Genomic DNA, 23,071 nt, shown 5'->3' on the forward strand with positions numbered 1-23,071 from the left:
TGACACGGTTCTGCACATGAGGCTGCTTAGCAAGATAAGAGCCGATGGAATTACAGGGAAGATAGTAGAATGGGTGGAGCATTGGCTAATCGGCAGAAAGCAAAGAGTGGGAATACTGTGAAGAGATCCTATTCTGTCTGGCTGTCGTTTACCGGTGGAGTTCCACAACGGTCGGTGTTGGATATGTCATCCAGGTGTTGCCGTAGAAGAGCGACCTGTCTCTGCCTGAGCAGAACCGGGAACTCCTTTTCCTTTCTGACTCAGTCCATCCCATTTTTCTGACACGACTTAATCTTCGTTACATTCGCTGAGTGGTATTTAACTCAAAGCGCATCTCCTTCCACCCCCCACCCCATCCTTCGCTCGTCCAGCCTTGTTTGTATGTAAGAAGAAACACAAAGTGCTGGACGAACTCAACAACACAATAAATTCCGCAAATGCTGGACATGTGCAGAGAAATCAAGAAGTCTGAAGAGAATAAACAATTTGCATTTCATGGCAAGACACTTGATGGCTACATTAATTACACTGATACTGAGATCTTTGGAATGCAGCGGGGCAGCTAATTATGATTCACAGCTTGACTTGAAGAACTTCAGCACCCGGCCAGCTCCCACTCTGCACTGACAGTATGCAGTGACTGTGTCGTACATCTGATCTCTTCCGTTAAGGCGCCGTCAACAACACTGATGGATTCGGTGGTGCACTGGTGCAGTGATGAATGGGTTCGCACGATCATTGTTCGGATAAATGGTCTGCGTCCGAACCGTTGACGGCGAATTTTTCTGTCTCGCTGATGCAAGACCAAAGGAGTTGCTCCACTATTGGCCACACATTTTATTTCCACGTCCCATTCCCATTCCGATATGTCAATCCATGGCCTCCCCTACTGTCAAGATGAAGCCACACTCAGGTTGGAGGAACACCATCTTAAATTCCGTCTGGGTAGCCTCCAACCTGATGGCATAAACATTGATTTCTCTAACTTGTTAATGCCCCTCCTCCCCTTCTTACCCCATCCTTATTTTAAATATTTTTCTCTCTCTTTCCCTCTCACAATAACTCCTTGCCTGTTCCCCATCTTCTTCTGGTGCTCCCCTCCCTCTTTCCTCTGATATACCCCCTTCTCCAGCCTTGTATCCCTTTTGCCAATCCACTTCCCAGCTCTTAGCTTCATACCATCCCCTCCTGTCTTTCCTATCATTTTGGGTCTCCCCCTCCCCCTCCCACTTTCACATCTCTTTCTATCTCTTTTTTTCCGTTAGTCGTGAGGAAGGGTTTGGACCCGAAACGTCGACTAGTCTTCTTTCTATAGATGCTGTCTGGCCTGCTGCGTTCCACCAGCATTTTGTGTGTGTTGCTGGGAACCTCTTTTCCTTTTCTGACTCAGTCCATCCGAAGATAGTAGAACTCATTTTCTGACATGACGTAATCTCTGTTACATACCCTGAGTGGAAGTTAACTCAAAACCGCACCCTATCCACGCAGCTCCGTTCGTCCCGCCTTGTTCACATGTAGCAGGAAATACAAGTGCTGGAAGAATGCAACAGCACAAGCAAATCCTCAAAAGATGGAAATATGCGAGGAAAAACATCTACGGAGAAGAATAAGCAATTGACAATTCATGCCAAGACACTTGATCGCTGCAGTAATTACACTGATACTGAGATCTCTGGAATGCAGCGGGGCAGCTATTTATAATTCACAGCTTGACTTGAAGAACTTCAACACCCGGCCAGCTCCCACTCCGCACTGACAATATATGGTGACTGTGTCGTACATCGGATCCCTTCCCATAAACCGCCGTCAACACCCCCGACAGATTCAGTGGTGCGATGATGAACAGGTTCGCCACATTGTTGTTCGCATAAAGGGTCTTCGCCCGAAACATTGACGGCGAATTCCTCTGTCTCGCATGACCAGAGGAGTTACTCCACTATTGTGTGCGTATTTTGACAGGAATTCACCATCAGGATCCGGGAGAAACACGTTGAAGCATTTCACCAGCTTCCGTTTTGTCTCACAGCCGACAGATGCACTGAAATGGTATCCTTCCACTTACTCTTCAACGCCCAGCAAGTTTCCACGTTCTATGTAAATTGGTCTTGTTTTTTTACACGCCTCCGATTTTTATAGTGCGGTGGTTATCAGGGTCAACTGCCACGCCAATAATTCCGAGTCGGTAACGTAAATATTACTCGTACTCCAGTTTCTCAGTAAGAGCGTGTACAGTATACTGAAGATTACCACTCTAGCGGACAACTACTGTCCAAAGTTATTTTTTGTACTTTGCCAGCATTCCGAAAATTTTGTTTGTCCATCATTGAGGAGATGAAGGGCAGAGCCAGTTCAATTCGGCGCACATGGGATGAACAGAATACCATTACTATGTACAGTACTCTGTGCGTCTGAATCTCTCATTCAGTCTATTTTGAAGCCTTCCCCGCTCTCGTGCGACTGTCTGCATCTTCGTTTCTCAGTATGGGCCGTAATGAGCAATTTTGAAAGTGTATAATTTTCTCCTTGATACTGAGTACGATGTTAGAATATAATTCAGTCGTTAGTGTTTGGACTCCATTGGCTGAAACTGTTTTGTGTAGTTTCATTGGTATTCATCGTATGTGTTACGTGGTAACCAACCACAAGGTTTCTGTAGTGTAGTGGTTATCACGTTCGCCTAACACGCGAAACGTCCCTGGTTCGAAACCAGAACCAGGGACCTTTCCTAGAACGGCAGGCTCGCACACAGCTCGCACACAGTTGCTGCATGTGAAGGGCGTCGTGGAATTGTTGTCCGCTGTCCGCTGTGCTCTCCGTTTACACAAAGTACACTGCAGATGCTGGGGTCAAAGCAATACGTACAACAAGCTGAAGCAGGTCGGGTAGCATCCGTGGAAATGAGCAGTCTACGTTTCGAGCCGAGACCCTTTGTCAGGACTGAAGAGGGAGGGGGCAGGGGCCCCATAAAGAAGGTCGGGGGAGGGTGGGAAGGAGAAGGCTGGTAGGTGCCAGGTGAAAAGCCAATAAGAGGAAAGATCAAGAGTTGGGGGAGGGAAGCAGGGAGGGGATAGGCAGGAAAGGTGAAGAAGGAATGTAAGGGGAAAGCACTATGAGTAGTAGAAGAAGGCAGAATCATGAGAGAGGCGATAAGCAACTGGAGGAGGACGCAGAGTGAAACTGAGATAGGGGAAGAGAGAGGGAGGGAATTACCGGAAGTTGGAGAATTCAATGCTCATGCTACGGGGCTGGAGGTTACCCAGATGGTATATGAGGTGTTGCTCCTCCAACCTGAGTTTGGCCTCATCATGGCAGTAGAGGAGGGCATGTATGGACATATCCGAATGGGATCTAGCAACGTTCCTCTTGCCTGTTGTTAGTTATCCGTAGAGGATGTCCTTAGCAGTCTACCATCCTTCATACGACGGACGTGGCCCAGCCAAGGGCATTCTGCGTTGCCTTAAAAGCGTGAACATTGTGGGAAGTCCGGCGCGGGAGATTACCTCAGAGTTTGGGACTTTGTCTCTCCTGGTGATGCCGAGGATGCGGCGAAGGCTGTGCAGGTGAAAACTATCGAGTTTTCTCTCCTGTTTGGGGTAGATGGTCTAAGTCTCGCTACCATACAGGAGGGTGCTGGTAACGCATGCATTGTACACAGCAGTCTTGGTCTTTGTAGCGAGTTTCGGATTCTCCGAGACCCGCGAGGACAGTCGAGCAAAGATCGATGTTGCTTTGCCGATTGATTTCAGCATCGAGGGAGAACGTGTCGCTAATGGTCGACCCCAAATATGTGAACTCGTGGACCACTTCTAGATTGTAATTGTCGATGGTAATGACTGGGATCTCCACTACTGGCAAGGACAGTTGTTTTCTTTAGGCTGATGGTAATCCCGAAGTCCTTGCATGCCTTAAAGAAGCGATCCATGAGAGTTTGTAGTTGTTGTTTGGTGTGCGAGGTTGTAGCAGTGTCGTCGGCAAAGAGCATGTCACGTGTTAAGATTTTTCGCACCTTTGTTCTTGCTCTCAGGTGCACAGAGTTTAACAGCCGCCCATCAGACCTGGTGTGCCTGTAGATGCCTTCAGTCGATGTCCCAAACGCGTGCTTCAATAGCAAAGAGAAGAAGATGCCGAATAATGTTGGGGACAACACGTATTCTTTTTTGACTCCACTATGAATAGCGAAGGGTTCTGATGAGTTGCCATCGTACTGAACAGTAGCCCTCTTGTCGTCATGGAATGATTTGATGATATTTTGGGGTTTCGGGGGACAGCCGATCTTGAGCAGAACCTGAAAGAGCCCATCCCTGCTGACAAGGTCGAAAGCCTTGGTCAAATCGCTGAAAGCAACCTCGAGGTGTTTCTGTTGTTCCCTACACTTCTCCTGGAGTTGAAGCAGTGAGAAAATCATGTCGACATTTGGGCTCGCACTGTCTCGCACCCCTTACTGAAAATATATGGTGAGTGTGTCATACCTCTGATCACTTCTCTTCAGGCGCCGTCAACACCACCGACGGATTCTGTGGTTCGGTGATGAACAGTTTCGACCGATCGTTGTTCAGATAAAGGGTTTTCGCCAGAAACGTTGACGGCTTATTCCTCTCTTTCGCTGCTACATGACCAGAGGAGTTACTCCACTACTGTGTGCGTACTGTGACAGGAATTCACAATCTGGATCGTGGAGAAACACGGTGAAACATTTCACCAGATTCCACTTTCTCTCACAGCCGATATATTAACTGAGAGTATCCTTCCTTTCACTCTTCAATGCCCAGCAGCTTTTCACGTCCTATGTAAACTGGTCTTGTTTTTTTTTGCACCTCAGCCGTTTTAACACTGCAGTGGTTATCACGGTCCAATTACACGCCAATAGTTCCCAGTTCGACTGAGTACGGCAACGTAAATATTTCTCGTGTTCCAGTTTGTCAGTAAGAGCGTTTATACTGTGGGACTCTATTCAAGCTGACAACTGCTGCCCGAAGGTATCCTTCTACTGTGCAAGCGTTCGGAAAAGTTTGTTTTCCCATCACAGGGGGGAAGCAGGGCAGGACCTGTTCAATACGGCGCACATGGGATGAACAGAATTACCATCGCTATGTAATCTGTGTGTCGAATCTCTCGTTCAGCCGACTTTGAAGCTTCCCCCCTCGGGCCTTGTTTCCATCTTAGTTTCTGAACCCATTTTGAAGTACGTGGTGCGTGCATACAGCGTCAACTGGACTCAGCGGGAGTCAGTTATAGTTGGGGCGGAATTTGTGAAGATTGTTAGGAGTGGAAATGAACCATTACATTCATTTGTTATTGATATTGAGTTTGATATTAGAATACAATTCAGTCGTTGACGTCCGCTTTCTATTAGCTGGAAGTGAGTGTCCATTCGTATCCGCTGCATGTGGTACATGATACGTAGCCGTAGCGTTTCTGTAGTGTAGAGGCTATCACGTTCGCCTCACAAGCGAAAGGTCCCTGGTCCCAGGCAGAAATATTATCTCATATTTTTGTATAAATCAAATCTCTGAAAAGAGACGCGGACTGAGTGTGACCGCACCCAGAAAACGCTGGACAAAGGGAGGTCAGCATTTATGTCGTGACCGTTTATCAGGAGTAGAAAATAGACAATAGACAGTAGGTGCAGGAGTAGGCCATTCTGCCCTTCTAGTCAGCACCGCCATTCACTGTGATCATTGCTGATCATACACAATCAGTACCCTGTTCCTGCCCTCTCCCCATATCCCTTGACCCCGCTATCTATAAGAGCTCTATCTAACTCTCTCTTGAAATCATCCAGAGACTTGGCCTCCACTGCCTTCTGGGGCAGAGCATTCCACATATACACCACTCTCTGAATGAAAAAATTTTCCCACTTCTCTGTTCTAAATGGCCTACCCCTTATTCTTAAACTGTGACCTCTAGTTCTGGACTCGCCCATCAGCGGGAACATGCTTCCTGCCTCCAACGTGTCCAATCCCTTAATAATCTTATATGGTTCAATCAGATCCCCTCTGATTGAAACGATGGGGCACGAACCAGAAAAAGAAGTTTGTATGTTAAAAACAGTGCTGGAGGAACGCAACAGCAGAAGAAATTACGCAAATTGTGGAAATGTAATCAACAAATCAGACGGCATCTCCAGAGGAGAATGAACAATTGACAATTCATGCCAAGACGCTTAATCCGTACTTTATTAACACTGATACTGAGGTAATTGCGTTTGTGTGAATGCTGTGTAATGTATCCCCAATACAAACCCACAAAGCAAAATATCAGACAGTACACCATATGTAATTAAATGATTGACTTTATGTATCCTAATATGAATGTAAAACAAGGCCCGTCAAGTCAAAGTCACGCTGGACCTCACACCCTTCTTCCACCATCTGTCTTCTGCGAGCGTCGTCGACCATCGGACCCTCGGATCCCAGTCCACACCTTCCAGTGGTCCACCAGCTCCCTCCACACGCGTCTTCCCTCTTCATCAGACCTCGTCAAAGACCGCGACAAAACATCTTTCCAGACTCACAAGGTACAGCAGCAATCTGTTATTGGCTAACATGCATCCTGTTATCTCCAGCCATAACCCAAACATCGCTGCTGCAGCGAAACCGTTACCTCAGCAGAGAACATTACAAAGAAGCCATTGCATTAGCAGTGAAACCTTACAGCGCTCTATATGCGTAAATTGGTCTTGTTTTTACACTCCAGCGGTTTTTAGACTGCAGAGGTTATCACGGTCAGATTAGGCGCCCATGGTTCCCAGTTCGATAGAGGACGGTAACTTGAATATTGCTAGTGTCCCAGTTTGTCACTAACAGCGTGTCTACTGTAAGTTAACGGCCTTCCCCCGCTCAGGCCCTGTCTCCATCTTCGCTTCAGTGCCCATTTTCTCAGTATCTGCCGTTATTGACAATATTGAAATTATGTGTTTTCCTTCGCGTTGAAAACTCTATTTGGACCACACATGAAGGAAGCCAAAGGGCGACACGCTGATTTTTAAATACATGCTGCGTTCCCACAGCCCCAAATGGAGTCAGCGGGAGCCAGTTACAGTTGGGCGGGATTCGTGAAGATTGTTAGGAGTGTAAATGAGCCATTGCCTTCATTTTTAAATGATATTATGTATGATTTTAGTATATAATTCAGTCCTTGCTGTCGGTTTTCTATTATTTGGAAGTGAATGTCTTGTATAAGTCCATTCCTATCAGGTGCATGTGGTAAGGGATAGGCAACCGCAAGGTTTCTGTAGTGTAGTGGTTATCACGTTCGCCTAACATGTGAAAGGTCCCTCGTTCGAAACCAGGCAGAAACATTCTCTCATACTTCTGTATAGATCAAGTCATTCTAAAGGACACAACGCAACCATACGTTTATTCAATGGAGTACTTCCGTAACTCGTTCAATAAACAAAACATCCCCTCACCCTCTAAACGCTGAAGAAAGAGCAGTTAACATTTACGTCCTGACCATTCATCAGGACTGGAAAAGAAGGGGCACGAACCAGAATGAGAAGATTGCTGAAGGTGTGTACACGCCGGCAGGTGATAGGATGAGGCTGTTGTGAGGGAATGTAAGATGTTGGGAGCGTGGAGAAGAACTGTGTAAATTTCTCAACTGAGACCGTTATTAGCGGTGACACACTTTGTCCCCCGCTGTCATCTCCTCTGAACTGCGACTCTTCTCATCCCGGGTACGTGCACCCGTTTTGCCATTTCACTCAGCACCCGTTGTGTCATTTCATCCTCAGTCTTCCCCAATATTCAGGGGAACAGACAGGAGGTTCTATCAGCGTGATAGAGATGCCCGCAAGGTGCGTTGCCATCCAGGTGCCAGGGTACGGGATGTCTCGGATCGGGTGCAGAGTATTCTGAAGGCAGAGGGTGAAGAACCAGAATGCTTGGTACACGTTGGTTCAATGACATTTGCAGGAAAAGGGAAGAGGCCTTAAGTGAGAATTCAGGAAGTTGGGTAGAAAGCTGAAAAGCTTATATTATGTGATCAGGCATATTAATGCGTGGCTGAGAAAGTGGTGTAGTGGGCAGTGCTTCGGGTTCCTGAATCACTGGGGTCTCTCCTGCAGAAGGTATGACATGTACAAAAATGACGGGTTACATCTGAATCCAAACGGGTCTAGGGAGCCGTTAGGGAAGGTTAAAACTTATTTGGCAGGAAACCAGAGAGATAGGGCTCAGGAAGGGGAAAATAGAAATAAATCAAAGATAGCGTGTCACGGAGATAATATGAAGGACAGGCAGGGCATGAGACATAATCACATCTGGTGGGATGATTTACAGGAAATAGAGGCGTGTTGCAGTTAAAACAGAAAGCAACAAACACTGGACAGAAAGTTTCATATTTCAATGTATGCAGCAAATGAAATAAAGTGGACGATCTTGAAATTCAGCTACATATTGGAAAGTATGACTTTGTGGCCATCTCCGAAACTTGGCTAAAGGATGGCTGCCATAGGCAGCTGAACGCCCAAGGATATACGGTGCATCGGAAAGATCGGTTAGCAGGCAGAGGGGGTGGTGTATAAGAAAATAAATAAATAATTAGAAAGGTATGACATAGGACTGGAAGGTGAAGAGTCCCTATGGGTATAGTTAAGAAATGGCAAGGGTAAAATGATCCTAATGGCAGTTCTATGCAGGCCTTCAAATAGCAGTCGGGGTGTAGATAACAAATTACAGCAGGAATATACCCATAAGGCGTGTCAGAAGGGCAATATCATGGTAATCGTTGGGGATTTTAACATGAAAGTGGATTGGGAAAAGCAGGCCAGTACTGGACCTCAAGAGAAAGAATTTATTAAATGTCTAAGGGGTTGATTTTTAGAAAACCTTTTTGTTGAGCCCATGAGACGATCGACTGCTGTATTGGGTGTTGTGCAATGATCCGGAGTTGATAAGAAAACTTAAGGTTAAGGAACCCTTAGGGAGAAGTGATCACAATATGACCGAGTTCACTTAGAAATTTGAGACAGAGAAAGTAAATTCGAATGTTTCAGTATTTCAGTGAAAAAAAGGAAATTACAATAACTGGCCAAAGTTGACTGGAAAGGAACACGAGCAGGAAGGACAGCACAGCAGTAATGCCTGGAGTTTCTGCGAAAAATGAGGGACGTGCAGAACAGATATATTCCAAATAAGAAGAAATTTTCAAATGGAAAGTGGACACTACCGTGGCTGACAAGTGAAATCAGAGCCAATGTAAATGCAAAAGAGAGGCATACAAGGAAACCAAAGATAGTGGGAAGCTTCTAAAAACTGCAAAAGGAAACTAAGAATGTCATTAGGAAGAGCAGATAAAGATAGATCTAGTCCCCGGGTTGAAGTTCTAATCTGGAAACAGGCCAAATTGAAGAAATAAGAAAGGATCTAAAAAGCGTAGATTGGGACAGGTTGTTCTCTGGCAAGGATGTGATTGGTAAGTAGGAGGCCTTCAGATAAGAAATTTTGAGAGTGCAGAGTTTGTATGTTCCTGGCAGAGTTAAAGACAAAATGAATAAGAATAAGGAACCTTGGTTCTGGAGGGATATTGGAACTCTGATAAAGAAGAGAGAGATGTATAATATGTATAGGCAACAAGGGGGAAATAAGATGCTTGAGGAGTATAAAAAGAGTAAGAAAATACTTAAGAAAGAAATCAGGAGGGCTAAAAGAAGACATCTGTTTGCTTTTGCAGTGAGGGTGAAGGATAATGCTACAGGTATGCTAAGAGCAAAAGGACAGTAAGGGATAAAATTGGTCCTGTTGAAGATCAGAGTGCTCGGCTATGTATGGAACCAAAAGAAATGGGAGAGATATTAAATGGGTGTTTTGCATCTGTATTTACTAACGAAACTGGAATGGAGTCTATGGAAATAAGGCAAGCAAGTAGGGAGGTCATGGAACTTATACAGATTAAAGAGGAGGATCTTTAATCTCCCTGATGCTTGCTGTCTTGAGGCAAATCAGAGTAGATGAATCTCCAGGACCTGACAGGGTATTCCCTTGGACCTTGAAGGTGACTAGTGTTGAAATTGCAGGAGCCCTGGCAGAAATATTTAAAAAGCCGATATCGATGTCGACAAGTATTTGGATAGACAGGGACTTATTAGAAAACGTCAGCATGGCTTTATGCGTGGTAGATCATGTTTAACTAATCTTTTAGAGTTTTTCCGAGGAAGTTACCAGGAAAGTAGATGAAAGGAAGGCAGTGAATGTTTGTATACATGGACTTCAGTAAGGCCTTTGACAAGGTCCCGCATGGGAGGTTAGTTAGGAAGATTCAGTCGCTAGGTGTACATGGTGAGTTAGTAAATTGGATTTGACATTGGCTCAATGGGAGAAGCCAGAGAGTGGTAGTGGAGGATTGCTTCTCTGAGTGGAGGCCTGTGACTAGTGGTGTGCCACAGGGATCAGTGCTGGGTCCATTGTTATTTGTCATCTACATCAATGATCTGGATGATAATGTGGCAAATTGGATCTGCAAATTTGCTGATGATACACAGATTGGAGGTGCAGTGGACAGTGAGGAAGGTTTTCAAAGCTTGCAGAGGGATTTGGACCAGTTGGAAGAATGGGCTGAAAAATGGCAGATGGAGTTTCATGGGGACAAGTGTGAGGTATTGCACTTCGGAAGGTCAAACCAAGGTAGAACATGCAAGGTAAATGGTAGGTCACTGAGGAGTGAGGTAGAATAGAGGGATCTGGGAGTACAGATGTATAATTCCCTAAACGTGGCGTCACAGGTGGATAGTGTCGTAAAGAGAGCTTTTAGTACATTGGCCTTTATAAATCAACGTATTGAGTATAAGAGTTGGAATGTAATGGTGAGGTTGTATAAGACATTGGTGAGATCTAATTTGGAGTATTGAGTGCAGTTTTGGTCACCTAATTATATGAAGGATATTAATAAGGTTGAAAGAGTGCAGAGAAGATTTACAAAGGATGTTCCCGGGACTTGAGAAACTGAGTTACAGAGAAAGGTTGAACAGGTTAGGACTTTATTCCCTGGAGCGTAGGAGAATGAGGGGTGATTTAATAGAGGTGTATAAAATTATAATGGGTATAGATAGAGTGAATGCAAGCAGGCCTTTTCCACTGAGGTTCGGGGAGAACAAAAAAACAGAGGTCATAGGTTAAGGGTGATGGAGGAAAAGTTTAAAGGGAACATTAGGTGGGGGGCTTTTTCACAGAGAAAGTGGTGGGAGTGTGTAATGAGCCGCCAGATGAAGTGAAGAATGCGGGCTTTTGACATTTAAGAAAAACTTGGACAGGTATATGGATGAGAGGGATTTGGAGAGATATGGCCCAGGTGCAGGTCAGTGGGACTAGGCAGAAAAATGGTTCTGCACAGCCAAGAAGGGCGAAAGGCCTATTTCTGTGCTGTAATCTTCTATGGTTCTATGGTTCTAAAAAGCTGAATTATGAAAAAAAGCTGGCGACCAATATCAAAGAAGATAGTAAAAGTATTTTTAAAGTATAGAAAGGGTAAAGGAGAGTTGCAAGTAAATATGGGACCAATAGAAAATTGCGCTAGAGAGAGTGTAATGAGAGACGCTGAGATGACAGAGGAACCGAATGCATATTTTCTATTGGTCTTTACAGTGGAAGTCCTCTGCAGTATACCAGACATTTAAGAGTGTCAGTGAAGTGAGGTATGTGCAGTGAAAATTACGACTGAGAAGATGCTCGGGAAGCTTAATAGTCTGAGGGTGGATAAATCTCCTGGAGCTGATGGAATGGACTCTCGGATTCTGAAGGAAGTAGCTGGAGAGTTTGCAGAAGCATTCACAGTGATCTTTTAAGAATCGATAGACTCTGTCATTGTACCAGATGGCTGGAAAATTGCAAATGTTGTTTCGCTATTTATGTAGGGTGGGAGGCAGCAGAAAGGATAGTATAGAGCTGTTAGCCTGACATCAGTGGTTAGGAACATCTTGGAGACCATTGCTAGGGATGGGATTTTGGAGCACCTGGGGACACATGACAAGATAGGTCAAAGCCTGCATGGTTTCCTGAAAGGAAAATCCTGCCTGACTAACCTACTGCAATCTTTTGAGAAATTGTAGGCAGCGTAGACAAAAGAGATGCAGTGGATGTGGTTTACTTGGAATTTCGGAAGGCCTTTTGCAAGGTGCCGCACATGAGGCTGTTTTGTAGGATAAGAGTCGATGAAATAACAGCGGAGTTACCAGCATGTGTGGAGCATTGGCTGATCAGCAGAAAACAGGGTGTGGAAATAAAGGGATCCTATTCTGACTGGCTGCCGGTTACCAGTGGAGTTCCACAGGGGTCGGTGTTGTGACCGCTGCTTTTTACGATGAATGTCAATGCTTTGGACTAGGGGATTAATTGACTTGTTTGTCGATGATACACAGATAGGTGGAGGAGCGGGTAGTGTTGAGGAATCAGAGACACTGCAGAAGTAACTTAGATAGTTTAAGGGAATGGGCAGAAGAAGAGGCAAATGAAATACAATGTTGGAAAGTGTCATGCACTTTGGTGGAGGAAATAATCATGCAGACTATTATTTAGAGGGGGGAGTTCAAATTGCAGGGATGAAAAGGGATGTAAAGTCCTTGTGCGAGACACACAAAACGTTAAACTCGGTTATGAGTCGGTTATGAAGAAGGAGAAAGGCAATGTTGACATTCATTTTAGAGGTGTAGAACATAAGAGCAGAGATGTGATATTGAGGCTCAATAAGGCCCTCGTGAGACCACACGGAGTATTGTGTGCAGTTTTAGGCTGCTTATTTTTTTAAAAAAAGGATATACTGACATTGGAGAGGGTTCAGAGAAGATTCGCGGGAATGATTCCAGGAATGAATCGGTAAACGTATGAGGAACGTTTGGAAACTCTTGGACTGTATTCCCTGGAGTCCAGCAGAATGAAGAGGGGAGGGGGCGAATCTCATATAAACATTTCGAATGTTAAAAGGCCTGAAAAGATTGGACATGGCAAAGTTATTTTCCATGATCGGGTAGCCAAGGACAGAAATGCACGATTTCAGGATTGAAGAACGTGCATTTAAAACAGAGATGCGGAGAAATTACTTTTGTCAGAGTGGTAAATCTGTGGAATTTGTTGCTAGGAGCTGCTGTGGAGGCCAAGTCATGAGGTGTATTTCAGGCAGAGATAGATATGTTTCTGAATAACCAGGGCATCAAAGGGTATGGAGAGCAATCAGGAGAGGGGGGATGACTGGGGAATTGGATCAGCCTATGATTGAATAGCGGTGCAGACTCGATGGGCCGAATAGCCTACTTCTGCTCCTATGTCTTGTGGTCTTCAGAAGTAGTTCTGTTACTCGTTCTGTAATAAAAAGCATCCGCTCATCCAGACGCTGGAGGAAGATTTGTCAGCATTTATGCCGTGACCGTTCATCAGGACTAGAGAAGAAGCGCCACGAACCAAAATGAGAAGTGTGGTAAACGCGTGTACACACTGGCTGGTGCTAAGAGGAGGCAGATGAGAGCGAATGTAAGGTGTAGGGAGCGTGGAGAAGAATTGTGCAAAATTCTCATCGCAGGCCGCTGACACTGGAACACACTCATACTGTCCCCCACTGTGATACTGCTGAGCTACGACTCTGTTCATCACAGGTACGTACAATCGATTCACTTACCAGCCAGTTTGTCATTTCATCCCCAACCTTCCCCTATCTATGTGCCTTCTAGTAGCTGGCATCACTGATCGTTAAATGGCAGGAGAAGGATTTTGATGTTGCAAATATACTATTTAGCAAATCAGGACTACATTGCACTGGGAAGAATCGGTCTCTGAACAGCACTTCATATCAGATGAAATAAGGAATTTGAAGAAATTAGCAGAGGCTGAAGCAATTCCATCGCTATCAGAGTATCAGAGCAAGTTTCATCTCATCAGTTCCGCTCGAGGACGGTGCGAATGCCAGGGAGCTTAACTGATCAAGACGTCTGTCCAGTGAAATGTAGTCGGCGGTTTGGAACCCCCAGAGTCGCTTTTAGTTTATAGAGGGAATCTCATTTATTGAAGGGGGTGGGATCCATGTGTGAATCGTCATTCCCTGATTTGTCACACTGGTATTGCCGTAGGTGGGGCGATCTATCTCTGTCTCATCAGCGCAGGGAACCTCTTTTTCTTTTCTGACTCAGTACATCCGATGATAGCAGAGAGTATTTTTTGACAAGACTCCGTTACATTCCGTAAGTTGAATTTAGTTCAAAAACGCATTCCCTCACCAGACCCCCGTTCGTTCCGCCTCGTTTCTAACTAACAAGAAAGACAACGTGTTGGAGTGACAATTCATGCCAAGACATTTGATCGATACTTTATTTACACTGATACTGAGATCTCTGGAATGCAGAGTGGCGGCTACTTATAATTCACCAGCTGGGCCTCAGGAACTTCAGTCCCCGGCCTGCTTGTTTGAAACTGTCTCCCAATCCGCACTGAAAAATTACGGTGAGTGTGTCGTTCCTCTGATCCCTTTCCTTAAAGCGCCGTCAGCACCACCAATGGATTCAGTGGAGCGGTGATGAACAGGTTCGCCAGATCTTTGCACGGATAAAGGTTCTTCTCCCAAAACATTGCCGGCGAATTCTTCTCTCTCGCTGCTGCATGACCAGAGGAGTTACTCCACATTCGTGTGTGTATTGTGACAAGAATTCACAAGATGGATCGGAGAGAAACATTTCACCAGATTCCGTTTTCTCTCACAGACGACATATTCACTGAAATGGTATCATTCGATTTCCTCTTCAGCGCCCAGCAAGCTTCCACGTTCTCTGTAAAATGGTCTTGTTTTTGACACCCCAGCAGTTTTAATACGACAGTCGTTATCTAGGTCACGTTACACTCCAATAGATCCCAGTTCGATGGAGGACGGCAACGTAAATATTAGTCGTGCTCCAGTTTCTCAGTAAGAACGTGTATACTGACGATTACTACTCAAAGGGAAACCTGCTGCCCCAGGTTATTTTTGTACTTTGCAAGCATTCGGTCAATTTTGCTTGCCCATCACAGGCGGCATGAACGGAAGGACCAGTTTAATATGGTGCACATGGGATGAACAGAATTGCTATCGCTATGTACGCCCTATGTCTGAATTTCTGGTTCATTCTACTCTGAAACCTCTCCCCTCCCGGGTGCCTATCTGCATCTGCATTTATTTCTTCACTTTCTCAGTATCTGCTGTTATGGACAATTTTGAAATATATATTTTTTCCTTCGCATTGAGTACTGCATTTGACACACACACATAAATGAAGTCACAGGACCGCAGGTGGATTTTGAAATACATGGTTCATTTCTAGTTTCAGTTATGGCGGGATTCGTTAAGATTACAATGAAAGGATAAGATTTATTGCCTTCATTTTTTATTGATATTCTAGGTGATGTTAATGCTGTATATAAGTCAGTTGTTAGTGTTTTGTTTTGTATCTGCTGCACGTGGTAGATGACAGGCAACCGCAATATTTCTGTAGTGTAGTGGTTATCACGTTTGCCTAACACGCGAAAGGTCCCTGGTTCGAAACCAGGGAGAAACATTTGCTCATACTTTTAGCTATATCAAATCATTGGAAGGGCGGGACGCAACCACATTTATCCATTGGAGTACTTCTGTTACTCGTCCGTAAACTGAGCATAACCTCACCCACAAAACGCTGGACAAAGAGAAGTCAGAATTTATGCGCCGACCGTTTATGAGGACAAAAAAATGACGGGCCACGTACAAGAATGAGAAGTTTGTTCAAGCCGGCTGGCGGTACAAGGAGGCAGATAAGAGGGAGGGTAACGTGTATGGATCGAGGAGAAAAATTGTGTTAAATTCTCATCTGAGACCACTGTGCCACTGTGACACACTCCCTCTGTCGCACACTGTAATCGCTTCTGACCTGCGACTATTTTCATCCCGGGTACGTGCGTTTGATTCAATTACCAGCCAGTTTGGTATTTCATCCCCAGTCTTCCCCTATCTGCGTGCCTTCTAGCCCCTATCTTCACTGATCGACAAATGGCCGGAAAAGAATTTGGATGTTGCAAATGCAATCTTTAGTAAATATTTACTAAATCCCTGATCTAGTAAATCAGGGAGAATCCGTCCCTGATCACGGTTATGCACTTTCAAGTTAGATGAAGTATTGAATTTTAAGAAATTAGTAGAATTTGAAGCAATTCCATCGGCCAGATGGAATTTGCAAATGAAGATATAACTTTAAATACTCCAAACCTACAGGTTTTAGTTTTTACCTCTCTTTTAGCAAGAAGAGGAATCTTGCTTAAATGGAAGGAGTCTACCCCTCCTACACATCTTCAATGGCTACGTGATATTATGTCTTATTTAAATTTAGAAAAGATCCGCTGCTCAGACTTAAATTCGAAACAATCTTTTTATGATTTTGGGGACCTTTCCTAAATTACTTTTCCAATTTATAAAGTTTAACAGTGCACAGACTTTAATGTATATTTTTATCTTCTCTTCTTAAGTGAATATGTTTTTTTTTCTAACTATCCATTGTCATCCATCAGCTTTTTTTTTTCTTTGGTGGTTGGTAGGGGGTTGACTTTTTTATATAAAAAATTTCTTTTATGATGTATGACTTATCTTTAAATTTTCGATTGCAGAGTGGTATACCTTTATGTGTTATGCTATAACATTTTGATCAAATTTATTACAATATATGAATGTACACAAGTTTTGTTGAGATGTATCTATGTGTTGCACTCTGTAAATCTTTTTTTCTTCTGAATAAAAATATTGTACAAGGGTCAGACCATGCAGAACAAGATCCATCTCATCAGTTCAGCTTGCAGACCGTGCGAATGCCATGTAGATTAATTGGACACGAAGACTGTCTAGTGAAAAGGAGAATGTGGTTTTGAACTTCCTTTATTGAAGGGGCATTGCCAGAATCGCCATTCCCTGATATGTCACGCAGCTGTTGCCGTTGGAGAGCGACCCATCTCTGCCTCAGCAGCGCAGGGGACTTCGTTTCCTTTTCTGACTCAGTCCATACGAAGATAGTGGAACGTATTTTTCGGGCAAGACTTGATCTTCGTTATATTGTCCCCCTCCTGAGCGGAATTTAACTAAAAACAGCACCCCATACTCTTAGGTTTAAATCGAAGCAAGAGGCGGAGAGTGAAGAAGTAAAGCCATCTTGGAGAGAAGCCATTTTTTTAACTGATCGGGGAAACTAGGCTAGACTGCGCAGGCGCGTGACATAGCGCCAAAGGTTTAAAAAAAAGGCCACCACATGTAGCGGCCATCGTCGGAGCTGACTGAGGCAGAGTGGGACTTCGGCTCAACAGGGTTCGGCGTGAACAGGCAGAGGCGAGGTTTTGACGGGGTACGAATGCGCAAGCCCGTGAAAGTCGGCCTGTGAGACAGTGGGAGAATTTAAAAAGCTAGCAGATTAACGGAGCGGGCGCCGTAGTTGAGGGGGACAGAGTAGGAAGGCTTTGGCTCGGGAAGCTTCTGCGAGCAGAGGCTGAGGACGAGGTAAGGCAGACTCCAAGTGAGGTAAGGCCGGATAAGTTCCTTTAATTAATTTAATTCCCTGAAGAGTAGGTAATTGAGGCAGCAGTTAGGGCAGTGCTACCTATGCAGTATGTTGGAAGTCAGGGCCAGCACAATTGTCCATGATGACTACACCTGTAAAAGGTACATTCAGCTGCAGCTCCTGACAAACCGTGTTAGGGAACTGGAGCTGGATGAACTTCGAATCATTCGAGAGGCAGAAATAAACAGGAGATACAGGGAGAGTCAGGAGACAGGTAGCTGGGTGACTGCCAGAAGAGGGAAGGGGAACAGACAGAATGAGCAGAGCACCCGTCTGGCCGTTCCCGTCAATAATTGGTATACCGTTTTGAATATTGTTGGTGGGGACGACCTAGCAGGGACAAGTTACAGTGGTTGCGTCTCTGGCACCGAGACAGGGCCCTCATCTCAGAAGGGAAGGAGGGAAAAGAGGAGAGCAGTAGTGATAGGGGAGTCGATAGTTAGGGGGATAGATAAGACGTTCTGTGGAAGAGATAGAGAATCTCGGATGATCTGTTGATCTCTGGTGCCAGAGTCCGCGATATCTCGAATCGAGTTCTCAGTATTCGCAAGAGAGAGGTTGAGCAGCCGGATGTCGTGGTCCATGTAGGGACAAATGACGTGGGTAGGAAGACTGCGAAGGTCCTGAAAGGTGAGTTTGGGGAGTTTGGCGCCAAGTTAAAGGACAAGACCTCCAGGATAACAATCTCAGGATTGCTACCAGTGCCAGTGCAGGTGAGTTTGGAAACAGTAAGATAGAGCAGATCAACACGTGGCTGAAGACATGGTGCAGGAGGGAGGGCTTCAGGTTTATAGATAATTGGACACTTTTCCAAGGAAGGTGGGACCTGTACCGGCGGGACCGTTTACATCTGAACTGGAGGAGGACAAATATTCTTGCAGGTAGGTTTGCTAGAGAGGTTCCAGTGGATTTAATCTACAAACGTGTAGATAGAAGGGTGGAGGGGAACCAGAGTGTAGTAACAGATGTTTGAGAGAAGGAAGAAAAAGAAGATAATGAAGTTGTTTACACGGTTAAAGATAAACAGGGTATAAGAGGTGGAGAATTTCTTAAATGCATTTATTTTAATGCTAGGAGCATTGTAAGAAGGTGGATGAGCTTAGAGCATGGATTGATACCTGGAAATATGATGCTGTAGCTATTAGTGAAACATGGTTGCAAGAAGGGTGTGACTGGCAACTAAATATTCCTGGATTTCGTTGCTTCAGGTGTGATAGAATCGGAGGGACAAGAGGGGGAGGTGTTGCATTCCTTGTCAGAGAAAATATTACAGTGGTGCTCTGGCAGGATAGATTAGAGGGCTCATCTAGGGAAACTATTTGGGTGGAATTGAGGAATGGGAAAGGTGAAGTAACTCTTATAGGGGTGTATTATAGACCACCTAATGTGCAGCGAGAATTGGAGGAGCAAATTTGTAAGGAGATTGCAGATATTTGTAGTAAGCACCGGGTTGTGATTGTGGGTGATTTTAATTTTCCACACATAGACCGGGAAGTCCATACTGTAAAAGGGCTGAATGGTTTGGAGTTTGACAATGTGCGCAGGATAGTTTTTTGCAGCAATACATAGCAGTACCAACTAGAGAAGGACCAGTGTTGGATCTCCTGTTAGGGAATGAGATAGGTCAGGTGACGGAGAATTGTGTTCGGGAGCACTTCGTGTCCAGTGATCACAATGCTATTAGTGTCAATATAATTATGGAGAAGAACTAGACCCAGGGTTAAGATTTTTGATTGGAGAAATGCTAACTTTGAGGAGCTGCGAAAGGATTTAGTAGGAGTGGATTGAGACAATTTGTTTTATGGGAAGGATGCAATAGAGAAATGCAGGTCATTTAAAGGTGAAATTTGAGGGTACAGAATATTTATGTTCCTGTTAGGTTGAAAGTAAAGGTTAAAAGTTTGAGAGAGCCATGGTTTTCAAGGGATCAGAAAAAGAGAGCTATCTACAATAGATATAGGTAGCATGGAGTAAATAAGCTGCTCGAGGAATATAAAGAATGTAAAAAGAATCTTAAGAAAGAAATTAGTAAAACTAAAAGAAGATGCGAGGTTGCTTTCGCAAGTAAGTGAAAGTAAATCCAAAGGGTTTCTACAGTTATATTGATAGTATACGGATAGTGAGGAATAAAATTGGTCCCTTTTAGAATGACAATGGACAGATATGTGTGGAGCCAAAAGAAATGGGGGTGATTTTGAACAATTTCTTTTCTTCTGTATTCTCTAAGGAGAAGGATATTCAATTGTGTAAGGTAAGGGAAACAAGTAGGGAAATTATGGAAACTATGATGATTAAAAAGGAGGAAGTACTGGCGCTTTTAAGCAATATAAAAGTGGATAAATCTCCGAGTCCTGACAGGATATTCCCTAGGACCTTGGGGGAAGTTAGTGTTGAAATAGCAGGGGCTCTGACAGAAATAATTTGAATGTTATTAGAAACGGGGTTGGTGCCGGAGGATTTGCTATTGCTCATGTTGTTCCATTGTTTTAAAACGGTTCTAAGATTAAACGTAGCAATTAGAGGCCTGTAAGTGTGACGTCATGGATAGGTAAATTAATGAAAAGTATTCTTTGCGGTGGTATATATAATTATCTGGATAGACAGGGTCTGATTAGGAACAGTCAACGTGGATTTGTGCGTGGAAGGTCATGTTTGACAAATCTTATTGAATTTTTTTGAAGAGGTTACTAGGAAAGTTGACGAGGTTAAAACAGTGGATGTTGTCTATAAGGACTTCAGTAAGGCCTTTGGCAAGGTTCCACACGGAAGGTTAGTTAGGAAGGTTCAATCGTTAGGTATTAATATTGAAGTAGTAATGTAGATTCAACAGTGGCTGAATGGGAGATGCCAGAGAGTAGTGGTGGATAACTGTTTGTCAGGTTGGAGGCCGGTGACTAGTGGTGTGCCTTAGGAATCTGTACTGGGTCCAATGTTGTTTGTCACATACATTAATGGTCTGGATGATGGGGTGATAAATTGGATTAGTAAGTATGCAGATGATACTAAGATAGATGGCGTTGTGGATAATTAAGTAGGTTTTCAAAGCTTGCAGGGAGATCTCGGCCAGTTAGAAGAGTGGGCTGAAAGATGGCAGATGGAGTTTAATGCTGATAAGTGTGAGGTGCTACATTTTGGTAGAACTAATCCAAATAGGACATACATGATGAATGGTAGGGCATTGATGAATGCAGTAGAACAGAGTGATCTAGGAATAATGGTTCATAGTTCCCTGAAGGCGGAATCTCATGTGGATAGGGTGGTGAAGAATGCTTTTGGTATGCTGACCTTTATAAATCAGAGCATTGAGCATAGCAGTTGGGATGTAATGTTAAAATTATACAAAGCATTGGTGAGGCCAAATTTGGAGTTTTGTGTACAGTTCTGGTCACCGAATTATAGGAAAGATGTCAACAAAAAGAGAGCGTACAGAGAAGATTTACTAGAGTGCTACCTGGGTTTCAGTACCTAAGTTACAGAGAAAGGTTGAACAAGTTAGGTCTTTATTTTTTGGAGCGTAGAAGGCTGAGGGGGGACTTGATAGAGGTATTTAAAATTATGAGGGGGATAGATCAAGTTGACGTGGATAAGCTTTTTCAATTGAGATTAGGGGAGATTCAAACAAGAGAACATAAGTTGAGAGTTAGGGGTCAAAAGTTTAGGGGTAACGCGAGGTGAAACTTCTTTATTCAGAGAGTGGTAGCTGTGGGGAACGAGCTTCCAGTAGAAGTGGAAGAGGCAGGTTCGATGTTGTCATTTAAAGTAAAATTGGATAGGTATATGGACAGGAAAGGAATGGAGGGTTATGAACTGAGTGCATGTCGGTGGGATTAGGTGAGATTAAGCGTTCGGCACAGAATAGAAGTGCCGAGATGGCCTGTCTGTTTACTGTAATTGTTATAGGGTTACGCACACCACCGGTCGTCCTGCCTAATTTGTAAGTAGCAAAATAGATGGAGGAATGCAACAACACAATAAGTTCCGCAAATGCTGGAAATGTGCGGAGAAATCATCAAGTCAGACGTCATCTACGGAGAATAAACAATTGACAATTCAGACCAAGACACTTGATCGATATTTTATTTACACAGATATTGAGATCTCTGGAATGCAGCGGGGCGGCTACTTATAATTTACCGGCTTGTTTGAAACTGTCGCCCAATCCGGCCTGAAAATATCCGGTGATGGTGTCGTTCCTCTGATCCCTTCTCTTCAGGCACCACCGACGGATTTAGTGGTGCGGTGATCAGCAGGTGCGCCCCTTCCTTGCTCGGATAAAGAGTTTTCGCCCGAAACGTTGACAACGTATTCCTCTCTCTCGCTGCTGCAAGCCTAGAGGAGTTACTCCACTATTGTGTGCGTATTGTGACAAGTATTCACAATCTGGATCAGGAAGAAACACAATGAAACGTTTAACCAGATTTCCCTTTCTTTCACAGCCGACATATTCACTGAAATAGTCTCCTTCAATTTACACTTCCACGCCCAGCCAGTTTTCACGTCCTATGTAAAATGGTCATGTTTGTTTTTACAGCCCAGAGGTTTTTATACTGCAGTGGTTATCACGGTCTAATTACACGCCAATAGTTCCCAGTTCGATAGAAGACGGCAACGTAAATATTTATCGTGTTCCACTTTGTCACTATGAGTGTGTATACTGTGGGTTTCTATTTAAACGGCCAACTGCTGGCCCAAGGTATCTTTCTACTTTGCAATCATTAGGGCAAGTTTGTTTGCCCATCACAGGTGGGAAACAGGGCAGAACCGATGCAATACGGATGAACAGAAATACCATCGCTATGTACTCTGTATGTCCGAATCTCTCGTGCAGTCGACTTTGAAGCCTTCCCCCTCTCGGGGTTTGTCTCAATCGTGATTTCTGCCCCATTTTCTCCGTGCCGGCCGTTATTGCCATTTTTAAATTTGTTTATTGATTTCCTTCGAGTTGCAAACTCTATATCGACGATATATGAAAAAAGTCAAAGGGGACAGGCGGATTTTGAAATACATTGTGCGTTCTTACACCTGCAGCTGGACTCCGAGAGAACTAGTTACAGTTAGGGCGGGATTCGTGAAGATAGCTAAGAGAGGAAATGAGCGATTGCGTGCATTTGTTATTGATGTTGAGTTTAATGTTAGTATACATTTCAATCGTATTAGCTGGAAGTGAGTGTTTTGTATAGGTCCATTCGTATCCGCTGGATGTGGTACGTTTCTGTGGTGTAGTGGTTATCACGTTCGCCTAACACGGGAAATGTCCCCGGTTCGAAGCCAGGCAGAAACATTCTGTCATACTTTTGGATACAACAAGCCTTGGAATAGGAGGCAAGCACACGTTAATTCAATGGAGTACTTCTGTTACTCGCTCCATAAGCAGAACATACCCTCACCTACAAATCTCTGGAGAAAGAGCAGTTAGTATTTATGCCGTGACCGTTCATCAGAACTGCAAATGAAGGGGTACGAACCAGAATAGGAAGATTGGTAACTACCGCCAGGTGATAGGAGGAGGCAGTTGAGAAGGAAGGTACGATGCAGGGAGCGCGTAGA

General features: G+C 44.2%; 3 non-coding genes across 3 annotated transcripts; all 3 read left to right on the forward strand.

Moving 5' to 3' along the window:
- The first annotated feature begins 7,227 nt into the window (after positions 1–7,227).
- On the forward strand, positions 7,228–7,300 carry trnav-aac (transfer RNA valine (anticodon AAC)). Its single transcript has one exon. It is a non-coding gene; the product is annotated as a tRNA-Val (tRNA).
- An 8,135-nt stretch (positions 7,301–15,435) lies between these two features.
- Positions 15,436–15,508, forward strand: trnav-aac (transfer RNA valine (anticodon AAC)). The gene has a single exon. It is a non-coding gene; the product is annotated as a tRNA-Val (tRNA).
- Positions 15,509–22,732: 7,224 nt separating this feature from the next.
- On the forward strand, positions 22,733–22,805 carry trnav-aac (transfer RNA valine (anticodon AAC)). Its single transcript has one exon. It is a non-coding gene; the product is annotated as a tRNA-Val (tRNA).
- The last annotated feature ends 266 nt before the right edge of the window (positions 22,806–23,071 follow it).

This window comes from Hypanus sabinus, chromosome 9 (assembly GCF_030144855.1).
Source record: "Hypanus sabinus isolate sHypSab1 chromosome 9, sHypSab1.hap1, whole genome shotgun sequence".
Classification (NCBI taxonomy): domain Eukaryota; kingdom Metazoa; phylum Chordata; class Chondrichthyes; order Myliobatiformes; family Dasyatidae; genus Hypanus; species Hypanus sabinus.